Source organism: Patagioenas fasciata, chromosome Z (assembly GCF_037038585.1).
Source record: "Patagioenas fasciata isolate bPatFas1 chromosome Z, bPatFas1.hap1, whole genome shotgun sequence".
Taxonomy (NCBI): Eukaryota; Metazoa; Chordata; class Aves; order Columbiformes; family Columbidae; genus Patagioenas; species Patagioenas fasciata.
Window position 1 is genome coordinate 83,369,748 of NC_092560.1, and position 15,765 is coordinate 83,385,512.

General features: G+C 49.8%; 1 protein-coding gene across 4 annotated transcripts in view; it reads left to right on the top strand.

Annotated features, from left to right (window-relative positions):
• Nucleotides 1–7,391: 7,391 nt before the first annotated feature.
• LOC136115181 (CBP80/20-dependent translation initiation factor) overlaps nt 7,392–15,765 on the top strand; it is a 148,038-nt gene continuing 139,664 nt past the window's right edge. For 2 of the 4 annotated variants that reach the window (XM_065861124.2, XM_065861125.2), the window contains exon 1: nt 7,392–7,565. The gene's annotated coding sequence lies outside the window, so the exon portion shown is untranslated. The remainder of the gene's footprint in view (nt 7,566–15,765) is intronic. The other 2 variants (XM_065861126.2, XM_065861127.2) reach the window with 1 other exon arrangement.

Genomic DNA, 15,765 nt, shown 5'->3' on the forward strand with positions numbered 1-15,765 from the left:
TTGTAGCTACAGATTCCCATCCCACATCTTTATGCTGTCCTGTGTGTATATACAGAATCACAGAATCGTTTTGGTTGGGAGAGACCTTCAAGATCATTGAGTCCAACTATTTAACCTACATTGGCACTGCCCCATGTCCCTGAGAACCTCATCTGTGTGTATTTCCAACCCCTCCAGGGATGGTGACTCCAGCACTGCCCTGGGCAGCCTGTTCCAATGCCCCACAGCCCTTTGGGGAAGAAATTGTTCCCCACATCCAACCTCAACCTCCCCTGGCGCAACTTGAGGCCGTTTCTTTGTGTCCCTGTCTCCCCTCAGCTCCTGTTCTCCAGCTGAACCCCCCAGGTCCCTCAGCCGCTCCCATCACACTTGTGCTCCAGCCCCTTCCCCAGCTCCGTTCCCTTCTCTCAACTCGCTCCAGCACCTCAAGGCCTTTCTTGGCATGAGGGGCCCAAAACCGCCCCCAGGATTGGCGGTTTGGCCTCCCCAGGTCCCAGCACAGGTTCGGTCGCTGCCCTGGGCCTGCTGGCCACACCAGTGCTGGTCCCAGCCAGGATGCTGATGGCCTCTTGGCCACCTGGGCACACTCTGGCTCATGTTCAGCTGCTGTCACCAACACCTTTTCCAGCCACTCTTCCCTGACCCTGGAGCTTTCATGGGATTGTTGTGATCCAAGTGCAGGACCCAGCACTTGGCCTTGTTGAACCGCAGACAGTCGGCCTCAGCCCATCGATCCAGCTGGTCCGGATCCCTCTGTAGAACCTGCCCACCCTATGAGGATATCTGCAGTGTGCACCTATTTCTCTCCCAACGCGGTTAATGTAAATCTGCCCCGCCGGTTCCAGAAGGGCAGAGTGCGATAAAATCCCTGCCGCACGCCCGGCGTGTTTGTGGTTTGATACGGTTATCTCTTCTTTTCGCCTATCTAAAGCGTGAGCGTGTCAAGCCCTTTTCTTCTAAAAGCTTTTGCCATGTATGGGGAATAAAAATGTTGCCCTTTCCTCCCCAGTCACCTTACTGGGAAGGCAGAGGGGTCTGAACTGGGGTACTGGGCCGTGGCAGCTGCTGGGAAAGGGATGGGGGGTACTTTGGCCAAGCGTGTTTTTACCAATAAAGCAAAGCCCACGTGACGATAAGCTTGTTTATTTTATTAGCAGACCAAGGATAAACCCTGGGATCTCGTCATCGCTCAGCCTGCGCTGCTGGTGTGTGTAAACCACAAGACGCCTTGTCCATAGAAGAGTTTTATTATGTGGTTAAGGACTATCATTTTGTAGCATGGAGATGCCCAGTGGGAAAAAGAAGATGAAAGCCTGGGGTGCTCTGAGACATCACATCGCCTTGGTGGAGGAAGCTCTGTAAGTCCTTCCCCTCCTAGGAACGGAGTCTGAGAGACCCTGATGGTTCCTCTGTTGAAAATAATATAGAAATTAAACGTTTCTGCCAAAAACATACCTAATTTTCAAGCTCACCCATGCTTGATGGATGCTGGAGCGGTGTTTACTGCCAAGTCTCCTTTCTGTTTGTGGTGGCTCTGCTGGATTTTAGGGGAAAGGGAGGATCTCCACACTGAGCGGGTGAGACAGGGCCAGGAAAGGCCCCATGAGAAGATGAGTGGGAGACAACAGAGGCTCAGGAAGGTGACTGCAGAGGATGTGGGCTCCCAGGAGCAGGAGAAGCAAGAAGCTGGGCTGCTGATGTGGTGAAAGCCTCCTTGGTGGGCTCCACGCTCTTCCCCACAGTAACCCAGGGTTGGGCAAGAAAGCTGCCACCACTGAGGAGATGAGGCACAGGACTGTAACACCCTGAGACACTTCTCATTTTCCCAAAGAGGAAGATTTTCTTCTAGGACTTCGTCCTGAGGACAAAAGACGTCTGTTCAAAGCGTCCTTCTCGGTCCTTGCTAACCCCAGTCTGCTGGCAGCTCTATGAACACGGGTGGTGATTTACACCTGGTAGAACCTGACTCACGAAGTACTTCACCAACAGGGTGAGTAGAGCTGTGCCCATTTCAGGGGAGGGAAACAGAAGCTGAGAACAGAAGGCTTTCGTCTATCATCACCACTGGCAGAGCCAAGGTCATCCAAACCGAACCCCACTGAGTCATGGGTGCTCTCCACCCGTGTCTAGCCAACGGTTGGGCTACCAGCCCCATGGCCATACCTGCTCTGGTTCTTATAGAGCAGCCATCACAGCTCGGTGTGGTGCCTGGACTGCTCACTTCAGCCTTCTTTCTAATGAAAACTGTTCCCAGGACTAGAGTGCTAGCTCTCCAGCTTGCCTAAAGCATGGTTTTCCTCCAAAACCTCTTAATTTAGTCTCCTTCTTGGTACTACCTCTTCCCAGGTACACTTTTGGGGCTGCAGTTTCCTTAAAAGTCAACAGTTTCAATAAATTACCTGTATGGAATGTAATGCCAAGTGACAAAACAGCCAAGTTGCAGAATCACAGAATGGTTTGTGTTGAAGGGATCTTCCCAGCTCCCCCAGTGCCCCCCCTGCCATGACAGGGACATCTTCACCAGCTCAGGTTGCTCAGAGCCCCGTCCAGCCTGGCCTGGGATGTCTCCAGGGATGGTTCAGCCACCACCTCTCTGCCCAACCTGGGCCAGGCTCTCACCACCCTCAGGGCCAACAATTCCTTCCTCATATCCAGCCTGAATCTCCCTCCTTTAGTTTTAAACCATCACCCCTTGTCCTATCACAACAGGCCCTGCTCAAAAATCTGTCCCCATCTTTTTTTCAAGCCCCCTTTATCTATTGAAAGGCCACAATAAGGTCTTCCCAGAGAGTCCAACTGGAAGACTCAAACTTGCTGTTGTCTTCCATCCAGCTCCTTGGCTGGAGTGGATTGTCTGGACCCCTCACCTTAATGACAGTGAAATTGTCCTGCTTTTTACTTCTTCTCCCAACCCAATGATTAGCGATTCCATCCTGCTCCACCCCTCTAAACGGCATCGCAATCTGCTGATGCAATTAATATCCACAATAAGGGATTATGGAGAAAAAAAAACCAACCAAACAAACAGAGATATTTCTGGGTTACTGGGATATTTCTTGGTCAGCCGTGCCTTTGCAAATCATGCTTGTCAATCGTTCATTTGAATTTGTTCTCCAGCAAACCCAGAGTTATCAACGTCCTTGTCAGAGATGATTTCTGTCACCCTGAGGAGGCATCTGACAAGATCTGCTTTGCCTGGTGTGGAAGGACACCCTTCATCACCCATCCCAAGCTCTTGCGACGCCCCTGCCAGCTCCTGTCTCAGCATCCTCAGCAGCTTGGCCTTTTCCTCGGGGCTGGAATAGCGGCAATCCTTCAAACCGGTAATTTGTTCTTACCTGGGTAATCATACTTTGCGTTTCTAAGGCCTCTTTAATCCAAAGATGTAGCCGTGAATTAAATTAGGGGAAGAAAGTAATGAATTATGTCCAGGTAGCCTCATTATTCAGCTGATTTATGTGAAATACTGGAAATTAGGGATCTTATTTTAAGCAACACGGCAGGTCAAGATAAAAATCCAAATGTTCTGACTCTCATCTTCTTATCTGCAGTATGGAAAGCTGCACTAGAGCTGGATTTCAACCTATCTTCAGCAAAGCCATCTTCATCAGCCTGGCTCTCCAGGACCCATCCTGTTTCAGAGCCCCATCAAATACCAGTGAATTTAGTCTTGACTTGAAAATAGCCTTGGCACCGCTGGATACAAATGCCCTTCTAAAAATAACCGAGAACTGGGGGAAGGAGCCTGTCCCAGTGCTTGACATTTCAAAACCAGCTTCTCCTCTTGCCACAGCAAAGCGTTGCTTCACCCGTGGGCGCCCTGCTCTGAAATTTCATTTATATGTGTGTCTAGGAGAGAGTTTTGGCAGCTTTGTGCCGTCTCTGTTGCTGTGAACATCCTGGCTGGCCACACGCACATCCCACCACCTCGGTTGCTCTCTGGTTTTGCAGCCAGGGTGTCTCATCCCGTAAGATTTGGGTGGAGGAGGAACCTCTGGAGCCCCATGTCCAATGTCAGCCCCTCCAGGCACGGACAGACGTCTCCCCTCTGGGGAAAGAAGGAAGAGCCACTCGTTCTGGCCCTGTCGGGATGGACCTTGTTTGTCTCCAGTACTTGCTTCCACAGTAGGTCTATTGTTTAGATTTTAAAGGAGGTCTGTTCGATTTCAACTCAACTGCAGCCCGGTCAGAATAACAATCTCTCCAAATTCGGCAGGAAAATTGTTGACCCAACTATTTCAAGGGTTTGTCTCCCTGCAGGAATCTCTGCTGGGACATCTAAGCACTTGATGGTATTTTGATGGCCACTTCTTCGAAACCTACTAAGGGCATCACTGTGTCTTCATCCCAGGAGACATCCTCACCGTTCCACCTATGCCAGAAGTGTTTGAGGAAGAAGAAAGAAATAGTTTTCTTCTTCACTTTTTTTTCAATACTGATCTGTATGTATAACTGAGATTTCCACACAGGGGATGTATAATTTGAGCAGAACGCAGTATGTTGAATTTTGCCTTCAAGCTACACTCTATGCAGCCAAGATTCGCTCCGAGCTAGCAAGGGAGCACCGAGCTGCTGGCACTTTGTAAATAATCTGTATTTCCCCTTCGGAGCAGCAGGTTCCCATCATCACTGAGGCTTTTTAAAGGATATAGTCAGGGCGAGGGCAGAGTTTAGCACGGCACCTTTTTGGTTGCAGTTTGTGCTCTCGAATATCTTTGCACGCCCTGGCTGCTCTTTCTCTCTATCACGATTTTCCTGGGACAAAAATCTCGAGGCTGGAGCATTTATCACCGGCAGAGATTTACCAGCTCTCACTGAATTAGGTGAGACCCTGGGAACCTGCCTCAATTCCCCCTGCTAAGGCGAAGGAGGAACACCCCCTGGTGCCTCACCACCCCCCCGAATCCACGCTTTTAATAAAGACACAATTTAATTTCCCAAGCGCTGAGTCATCTCCTGTTATTACCTGGCGTGTGGTACCCAGAACAGCAGCCACAGCATCTTTAAAAAAGGATGTTTCCATCCCCTCCTCCACACCTGGCTTTTCACAACTTTATTTTGATTTTTCTTTAAAGTGGAAACCCTCTTTTTTCCTAGTTTCCTTCCTTTCTAAGCTACGATGGGCTTAAGCTGGGTCAGAAGTGCCTGGATCTGCTCAGGGCAGGAGTAGGATGCTCAGAGAGGTCCCACCATGAGGGGTCAAGACGTGATGTGACCCCTCAGGATTGGGACTTTACACATTGACACCATTAATATCACTTCTAGAGGCCAGTGTTATCCAAACAAGGGTGACTTGCTGTCAATTAGTAGCTGAGATTAACTGTTATCAGATGGTTTCTTTGTATCACATATATAATACATATTACATCATATATATGATATCAATCCTGATCATGCTAAAATTAAAAAAAATGCACATTAACACAAGAAGAGATAATTATATATGTATATAAAAAACATATTATATATATATATAAAATATATTATTTTGCCCTCAACCCTGCTTTCCTACACCAGGAGCATCCCAGGGAAATCCTGGTCCTGGGGGGATGCAGGAGATGAGCTGGCAGCCGGAACGATGCTATGGAGGCTCAGCTTAATAATTAAACTGTAGTATGGCCATCGATACAAATATAAAAATCCAGGCGGTTCCCCTTGCTTAAAATACAACAAACTAATTCAAAAAAAAAAAAATATCTCGAGCTAAATTAACAATGTGCTCTCCCAATTATAGCCACCCTCCAGTGAATACGAGGTTGTCACGGCAACCTGCCCAGCAAACGACACGGCCAAAAATAAAGCACAGCAGGGAGAGAGATCTTTTGAATCCGCTTTTGCCGTCAACATGGGATGAAGGTTTATCCAGAGGCCGGTTCTCCTGGTTAATTTACGGCCGTGGTTCTGCCGTAGGCGTCAATTAACACGATTCATTTGTCTGGGTGGATGCTCTGGTAGAACCAGAGGGAGAGCAACAAAGAATCCGTGGCTGGTAATAAAGTTACCTCTCGAATACAACCCAAGCAAAGAGAGCAGGAATTATTTGGGTGGGTTGGTGTTTTTGGAAGCCTGATGGGGTCAGGAGAATGTGGATTAAGTTGCTCGTAGGAACATTTCCAGTGGCTTTGAGCAGATTTGAAGGGGCTAAATGGACCCAGCTGTCTAAGAGGTTGTTTAAAAGGTGTTTAATTGCTATATTTTAAATTTTTGGACTCAGAGATTGGTGTATTGAGGTGGAAATATTGACTTATATGGAAACACTTGCAGTTTTCTTCTTTTAAGCTCGGCTTAAAACCCACCTTCATAAAGCCCGGATGAACGTGGCTTGATCGTGGAGGAGGAGGGATGGGAGAGGACACGGTTTGGGGCTGAACCCTGAGGGACGCAGCCTGCCTGGCTGGTAGGGGTGGAAAAATGAGAATTAGCAGCATTCAACCTGGAGGGAAAAAACACCTGGGCAGGAACAACCCCAGGTTCCAGTATAATTTGAGGAACAAGTTTTGTTGGAGAGCAGCGTAGGGGAAAGGGAGCTGGGGGTCCTGGGGCCAGCAGGGTGAGCATGAGCCAGCACTGGGCCCTTGTGGCCAGGAAGCCAATGGTACCTGGGGTGGGTTAGAAGGGGGTGGTCAGTAGGTCAGAGAGGTTCTCCTGCCCCTCTGCTCTGCCCTGGGGAGACCACACCTGGAATCTTGTGTCCAGTTGTGGCCCCTCAGCTCCAGAAGGACAGGGAACTGCTGGAGAGAGTCCAGCGCAGCCACCAAGATGCTGAAGGGAGTGGAGCATCTCCCGTGTGAGGAAAGGCTGAGGGAGCTGGGGCTCTGGAGCTGGACAAGAGGACACTGAGGGGTGACTCATTCATGTTTACAGATATATGAAAGGTGAGTGTCAGGAGGATGGAGCCAGGCTCTTCTGGGTGACAACCAGTGACAGGACAAGGGGCAATGGGTGCAAACTGGAACACAGGAGGTTCCACTTAGATATGAGAGGAAACTTCTTCCTGGTGAGGGTGTCAGAGCCTGGCCCAGGCTGCCCAGGGAGGTTGTGGAGTCTCCTTCTCTGCAGACATTCAAACCCGCCTGGACCCCTTCCTGTGGAACCTCAGCTGGGTGTTCCTGCTCCATGGGGGGTTGCACTGGATGAGCTTTCCAGGTCCCTTCAACCCCTGACATTCTGGGATTCTGTGATAAAAATACACCGCCACACAAGCTGTTTTGAAATCCGGGCGGTTTAACAGGTGGTGTCACCGGAGTGGGAGGGGGGGTGTAGGGGGCTGTCCCCGAGTTTTGGGCGCTCTGTTGAGCTGCCCCCGGCCAGGCCGGGCGGCGGGGCGCAGGAACTACATCTCCCGGCAGGGCCGGCGGCGGAGGAGGCAGCGGCGGGGGCCGGCCCGGGCGGGGCAGCGGTGCCGCGTCACTCTCCGGCCGCCCCGGCGCGTCCCTCCGCCGGGTGTCTCCTCACGGGCGGGCAGCGCCCCGGGTGCCCCCCTCGTCCCCGTGTTCCCTCCCCGCCTCACCCGGAGCCCATGAGCCTCCCCGAGGGGCTGTGACAGCGCTCGGCACCGCCGCACGGTAAGGCCGGGGAGGGGGGGTGGCGATGACACAGCAGCCGGTGCGGCGGCGGGCGGAGGGGGGGGGGAGGCGCGTCCCGGCTTTTGTTTCCCTCAGAATTAATTAAAAAAACCAAAACACCCCACGCGTGGGTGCGCGCCGGGCTGCAGAGAGCGGGGCTGACAGGGCCGCCGTGGCGGTTTGGGCTTTAATGTGATTTTTTTGGGGAGGGGGTTGGTTTGGCGTTGCGGGAGCGGCCTCGTCCCGCGGGGTTTTCCCGCCCTGGCCGGGGAGCGCCCACCCCGGGGTGTCCTTCGGTGGCGGGGACAGGCGGGTCTAGGGGTGGACTTGGGTCCGGCTCTCGGCCTCTGGAAGGTTCCCGGCCGCCCTGAAGGGCAGCACCGGCCTCTCCCTCCGTCTCCTCCAGCGTCACCCCCCAGGCGAAAATGACATGGAAGCCATGGGGTGCAAGGGCTCCCGTAGCGATCAGCGTGGGCCGTCGTTATCCCTGTTATGGGAGGATGAGGGTGGCGTGAGGAGGGACAAAGGTGTCACCTGCTTTAACCCTCAGTGTCTTCACAAGGGGGGGACACCCCTGGTGGGGTGTCTTCTGCTCCCTGGTCCATCTCCCACCTCCCTGAGGAGCTTTCCCCGCCCTTCACCCACCGTTGGGTTTGGGTGTAGCGAGCGAGGGCTCAACCAGGGACTGAATTTTGTTGTTATTTTCTTATTATTGGTGTTTTTTTTCTTGCAGAGTCACTCTGGTCGCACGTGGTCTCAAGGACCTCGGGTGGCAGTAGGGGATGACAGATGTTAGTGGCAGTGGAGCAGCCGGCGCTTGCAGGACATTTTTTGCCACAGCTGCCCCCAGCAATGCCGTAAATCTGGAAGCAACATTGTTGGGTGTCTCTGGCATCCCAGTGCCCCAAAACTCTATCCTTGGAGCAGGTTTTGTTTTATTTTTTTTCGTAAAATGAGACTAAGATTCGTCTCCCTGTGTCGGCCTCCTCTGGAAGGGGTGACACCCCCACCAGTCATACCCCACACTGGATGAGGTTGCAGTCTCATTAGGTTGGAAAGAGGTAGATTTTGTTTCTCAGCAAGGCTGGAGTGCCCTGGGCCTTTCTGGAGATGTGGTGGCTCCTCTAAAATAGGCCATTTCCACATGTCCGACTGTGCCACCTGCGGTCCAGTAATCCATGCTACTCTTCCTCCAGTGTTCAAGTGGGTATGGGAGGAAGCTCAAAATCACAGATTTGTTACCAAAACCAAAGGAGATGGAAGGAAGCAGGAGATAAATTTAGCTTCCAGGTTGTTTCTCTCAACCCAAAGACACTAAAATAAAACCAAGTGATTTAATAGTCCCTCCTCTCCAAAATCTAGGAAGGCTTTTTGATGGTGGACCATCCTCTGAGCATCCAGATGCTGGCAAGGGGGTGCCCCATGGTATAGAGATGGAAACATCCCGCTCCGCTTACAACTTCTGTGACCCTGACAAGCAGATATTCACGCTTTGTCTCCAGCAAATGGAAAAAAACCCAACAACCCAGCATTTTATTGCGTCAGTCCACGTTCTTTTTCCCTGTAAGGGCTTTGGGCTGCCCTTGCTCATCCTGAGGTCCAAGAGCAAAACCTTGCGCTGGATTTCATTCCCTCGAGCCTCGAGTAAAATTTGTAGGCTGTGGTTTCCCCGTGTTAAGCATGTTATCTTTGGCAGAGAGATGAGCGTTGTCTGTTTTGGGAAGCTCAGGCTGTACTTGGATGTGAAGCTCTTTCCCTCTGAGCTCTGTCTGAACCCTACTTACAACATGGTTTCTGCACCGGAGGCCTCTTTGAATTTAAGGTGTGGTGGTTGAAGCTCCATGGGACTTGTCCAGCTCTTAAGAAGCATTTTTTTTTAAATTAATTTATAAGATCTCAGGTTGCTTTTAAAGGAAAGTGGAGGAGCAGTGGTTGGATGCTGCAGGTGAAGGTGATGTGGGGAAGCCCAGCACCCAGGAGCTCCCCGGCCGACGGGAGACTGGAGAAACCATTTGTGGACATGAACTGAACACCAGTTCTGCCTTTGCGGGGTAATCTGGGAGAGGATGGAGCTGCCTGGAGACCTTCATTTCCTTACCTGCATCAGCCTGGTGCACAAATGAGATGGGAATGGTCTATGGAGGGTTCCTGGGGGTCATGAAAAATAATGTGCAGAGCATGAAAACATACTTGATAGTTGTTAACCCTTGATCCAAACTGTGGAAGGGAAGATGACAAAGTGCTGAGCTTTATCTCCAGATGTCCCTCTTTCAGCAATCTGTCTTGGAAGAGTAAAACCCTCCTATTTTTTGCTCTCTGAGCATTTTCACTTTGGGTTGAAGTGCTCTGAGTTCACTCTACCGTGGTCTCCTGATGAGAACAAATTTTGTTACACCAACTCTCTCCCTCCTTCTCATTTTGGGTCTCTCTCTATTGTTTCTTCTTGCAGCCGTCTTTGCTGTTGCTCCATAATTTCCCAGCAGGAATGGTGTGAAATTGAGGTAGTTGTCGCTAGTTGAGTTTTTGCTTTACAGGGCAGCAAGAAAACCCTTCTGGACCTTATTTAATTTCACATTCTTTCTGCCAAAGTGAGTCTTTGGGGTCCTGTATACTTGTGAGGAGCTATTCCTAAAAGTATAGCAGGACCCTATGGCCCCTGTGGAAGCTGGGGGCAGCAGGTGAGCTATTTCAGGAGGTGTTTGGGACATGTTTCGCATGTTGTCTATTTCTGCTAAAATACAGATTAGTTAAATATTGCTAATGGTTTCATTGTTCTTCAGTATTACACATGCCATCATTAAGTTTCAGAGTTAACAGACTGCTGCGCTGTTTGGGGTAGCTCGTCCTCTTAGACTGGGGAAAGGACAATTTTTCTATCTCGAAAATCAAGAGGTGTTGAGCCTTCTGGATGAGGAATCTCCATAAATGCTTTGGGATATTCTGGTGAAACTCCTTGGAGAAGGTGCAGTTCTGCTGCCTGAGTATAATTAGCACATTATAGCGAGTCATCTGAAATAAAGGGCTAGTGTAGCTCATTAATCATTTTCTGTTTGTGTGAGAGACTGGCTATTTTATTTTAATTTATTTATATATGTGTACATGCATATTTGTATATATATATAGAGAGAGAGTAATTTACAACATAGACGCTGTGCTGGTCATCCAAAGAGAAATACGTTTCCTCCTCAGTCCAGCGTGAAATGAGGATGACGCTGGATGTTTTCAGAACCTTTTGTGCATTTAACCATCAACTTTCCCACTGAAGAAAGAGGTTTTGTTTCTTCCATGTCTTCCTTGGGCTGTGCCATGGTGGGTCTTGTCTTGCTGGATGGACTCTGCATCATCGCTGTCTGCCTTTTACAATGTAAAGGTCCTCCAAAAGTGGCCAGGAATGGGGGTGGCGTCTCTCTAATGGACTTGAGATCTTTCCCCTTCAACTCTTGACCTCTTGTGTCCCTCAGGCACATAGCAGTCATGGTACAGGAGAAGAAAAACTTGTTTTCTCGTGTGGCAGGAGAACCTGTGGTGACACAACTAAACTTCTGCCTCTGCTATCTCTGCAGGACCAAATCCTGCAGTGCCTGTCGGCCTGGAGCGTTCTGTGCAAGTATTTCATAACACACAGCAATTTATCGAGGGCGTCTCCTCTTGTGGGCACCAGCACCAGCTCAGCTTTGTCTTCTTCTCCAGGGTCGTTGCGTCTACCACGCTGTGGGGTGTTGGTGGATGTCACCTGCATCTCTGAGGCGGCAGGACGGAAGGGGTTGTGGTGGGATGACGTGTCTGTGTCCCTGGAATGGGGAGTGGAGGTGAGCAGCTGTGTGGTGTGCTCCATCCCTTGGTGTCACATCATGTCCAGGTGACCTGAGGACACATGTGAGTGCCTACAAGCTTCTCATTTCTCGACAGCAATTTTAATTGGCTTTAGTGCAAAAAAAAAAAAAACACCAAACCACAACCCAACCAACCCTCCGTGTTCCTTTGGATCTGGGACTGATTTGTACAGCCTGTGCTGCCTAGGGAAGGGTTTGTCCCTGCACCAAAGCAAAAGCTACTTGGGGGCCACAACTGCTGCCACCTTCCCCAGCTGCCTGCAATGGGGAACCGCTAACAGCATTCGTAATTAATTCTGAAAAATGCTGTTGAAATAAAATCCTGGAGGAACTGTGTTGCTTGGCTGTGTTCACCAGGACCTCAGGAGAAGCTAGTTTTGAAAACCAGATTGTCACCATCCCTCTTGGTGCCGGTTGCATTGGGTGGTGGCTCCACAGGAGGCGAGCAGCTGGGTTTGCATGGGAAGGGTGGCATGGGAGGCTGTGACAGGACAGTGTGACATGCCAGAGCGGTCAGTGGGGAACAGACCAGGGGCAGAGATGGTACCTGGTCCCTCCCCAAGTTAGCATTGACCAAATCTTCTGTAAATAAGTAGGTAGGGCCTCAAGTGTTTCATATCGTTTGATTAAATCCCACAAGTCTGATCTTTACAAGCACGATGCTTTTAAGCTAGAACAGAAATGCATTGTAGATGTTTCATGGGTCTCGGCCGTCATGAGCGTTGAGCCTCTCGTTTGTGAAGCCTGAACTTTGCCAACCAGGACGGAACTGGTCATGGGTGCCGCAGGCTTGGGTGAGATTGGGGCCGGGGGGTGACTTTGCAAAGCTGGACTCAGCTATGGCCATGGCTGCAAACTGCTCCTTCTACTTTATGGTCCATGGAGACGTTGTTTTAGGGCCACCAGCTTCTGCAGGTGGCTTTAAGGGGTGTTCAGGTCTATGAAAACGTATCTGAGTGTTTTCTAATAGGAGATCTTTCAGGAATAGTTGTGCGATAAATGATAAATAATCAAGGCCAGACTGGACGGGGTTTTGAGCAACCTGATCTGGGTGAAGATGTCCCTACTCATCCCTCATCATCCTGTCCAGCCTGGCCTGGGATGTCTCCAGGGATGGTTCAGCCACCACCTCTCTGCCCAACCTGGGCCAGGCTCTCACCACCCTCAGGGCCAACAATTTATTCTTCATGTCCAACCTGAGTGCCCTCTCCTTTAGTTTAAAACCATCACCGCTTGTCCTTGTCCTATCAGTCTGTCCCCATCTTTCTCACAGGCCCCTTTTAAGTCCAAAAAGGTGCAGTAAGGTCTCCCCATCCTGGGTCTCAGGGCAAGAGTGGAAAAGCAAGCAGGAAGTGTTGCAGTTTTCAGCTGGGTTTACTAACAAAGAAATGGTTAATGTTTAAGGTGGTGTTTGCTTTGCGTGGTGAGAAGATTGCTCATTAATGTTTACAAATATTTGAAAGGTGAGTGTCAGGAGGATGGAGCCAGGCTCTTCTCGGTGACAGCCAGTGATAGGACAAGGGGTAATGGGTTCAAACTGAAACACAGGAGATTCCTCTTAAATTTGAGAAGAAACTTCTTCTCAGTGAGGGTAACAGAACACTGGAACAGGCTGCCCAGCGGGGTTGTGGAGTCTCCTTCTCTGCAGACATTCAAACCCGCCTGGACACCTTCCTGTGGAACCTCAGCTGGGTGTTCCTGCTCCATGGGGGGATTGCACTGGATGAGCTTTCCAGGGCCCTTCAACCCCTGACATTCTGTGATCCTGTGATTCTGTGAAGAGCTGGAGGTGGATGCCTGCACCCCCAGGAGCCGTATTCCCTTAAACCGGGATGTATCGGTGATCTGACAAAAGCCTTTTCCCAGCCAACGGTGGGCTTGGAGTCACCTTTGATGACGTTTTTCTCTGGCTTGGGAAGGCGGGCTGGCAGTCGTAAAACTCGCAACAATAATTTCTGCAGCTGGAGGCTTTACAGCAGGAGGTAGAAGCTCAGGGTGCTTTTGGAAATGACTTCTAGGAGAGGAAGTAAATTGAGTTTTCGGGAGCTGTGAGGTCTCATTATGGCTACAGATGCCCCTAGAGGAAGAGGAGGCCACAGATGTGGATGAAGAGGCTTAAAAGCTGCAGGGACCAGCTATGATGAGGTGCTGGATACCTTTCTCCCATGGGTTTTTTTTTCCCCTTGTTTTGGGACCAGCAGTTTCTCGCATCCCGCCAGCAGCTCTGAAATAAAACCTACACTTCTGGAAAGCTCTACTGGTGACCAGCGAGGTTTCCATCGCTTCCTGCATCCCTGCTTTGTCCATCCCTGTGCTGGCTTGGCAAAAAGCAGCTGTTTTTTTTTTTTTCCTGCCTATGAGGATGCTTGGAACTGCAACATCCTTCCCCCTCAGATGGTTTTAATGCAAAAATTCACCCCATGGTGCTGGTCGCTTTCCCTTCCTCATGGGTTTTGGGGTGGAACACACATCATCTTTCTTAGAATCAGCTCTGAGAAAGGATATTTACACAGCTTTTTATATATATATTTTTTTTTACGTATTTCCATTATATAAGGTGAAAGATTTATTTATTGACTGCAAATGGCCACTTCGAAGCTGCTTCTATAGATTTCTGTGCTTTTTTTTGTTTGTTTTTAATTAACAGAAATAAGGCTTATGCACTACTAGCTGTCAATTGCTATTTCTCCAGAAGCTTTTTTAACCAGGGATCTAATTTCAGCCAAATTTGACAGAGGAGTGCGGGTCTCAAAGATAAGAACTTATAGGCTATTGGAAGGAAAGTGGAAAAGGGAAATTCAGATTTCTTCTTGCCTGTAAGGAGAGGCAACAGTAATCATGAGCTTAAATATTATCTGTCTGGGTGCAAGCAGGTCAGTTAATTCAGAAGTGGCTTTAGTAGTTCATAAAATTTTGTCTAAGGAAATAACCCGAATTGCCTTGAATGTGGGGAAGGAGGAGCCGGATGTAGGGAAGATGCCTGGCAGGGTGTGATGGGATGATGTTACATGATCTTTAAGGTCCCTTCCGAGCCAAATTATTCAACTTTTTTACTGCTCCATTGTTGTCCCAGGACTTTGTGCTTCCACACGACCACCGAGCTTGCAATGAAAAGCTGATGACTGGTTTTTGTCCAGGTTCTGCTGTCTGTACCAATATTTTGCAGTTCCAAAGGGTTTTCCAACCTTGAGCTTGGCCACTTGGCAGACCCGCTAGGATGGATAATCGTGTATTAATTATACTGTTACTGCTCCTAATAGTGGCATTTATGTGTTGGTGCCAGTGTTGGGTTAATGGTTGGACTCCGTCTTGAAGGTCTCTTCCAACCAAAATGATTCTATCATTTCATGTGCTACCACCTAGAAGCTCACGTAGCGCGTTAGCACACCGGGGAATGGATAAAATCTAAAAATCTGTCCCCAGAAGCTTGGCCAGGCTCGCTGTGCTTTCCCACTGGACCTGAGGTCACAGCTGAAAGCGTCACCTGGAGGAAATGAGCCACCAGCACGGTGGCTTTTTGGCACCATGGATGGTCTGTGACCTTGCCCCGGAACTGCAGCTGCTTGTAAAGTGACGAGGGAACTCCTGTTCCCAAAGGAGCTGGGGGTAACACTCAGCCTCTTTCTGCTCTTGGCAGCTTTTCTTGTTACAACTGCAGCACGAGGCTGTTCTTCTATCCGTTCCCCTTCTGCTGTCACTATATGTGCTTTCAACTTTTTTTCTTTTTTTTTTTTTTTTTTTAAAACTGGGGATTCTCTTCCTTTTTTTGAATCATTTTCTTTACGCTCTTCTCTATTTTGGGTTCCGGGGGAGGAAGTGACTCAGCCTTTCCCCTGCCCTGGTTTGCACACTCGTCTCTTGCTGCCTTTGCCGAGGTTTTCCTTGAGCATCCCCAGTTACTCTTGCTTCATTCAGCCAGAGCCTGGCTGCCTCCTCGCCGCACATGTTGTTGGGGAAGAATGAACCATCAACAGGAGCTTTCCCTGTGCCAGGAGCGTTGTAACGCGGTGAGGAGGACACGCTGCCAGACCTGCAGCAGCTCCAGGTCTCCTGCTCTGCTCCCCGTCCCTGAGCATGGACATCTGCAGATGGGTCCAACCAAATGAAATTTTAGGGGCTAGCCTAGTCATACTGTAAAAAGATTGATTACATTTGCTGGCACAGACTCACCAGGGAGAGGAGAACAAGTTGACAGAAGGGAACGGAGCTGGGAGTGTGATGGGAGCGGCTGAGGGACCTGGGAGGTTCAACCTGGAGAAGAGGCTGAGGGGAGACCTTCTGATCTCTGAACTGCCTGAAAGGAGCTTGGAGCCATGGGGAGTCGGGCTCTGCTCCCAAGAAACAAGTACCAGGATGAGAGGAAATGG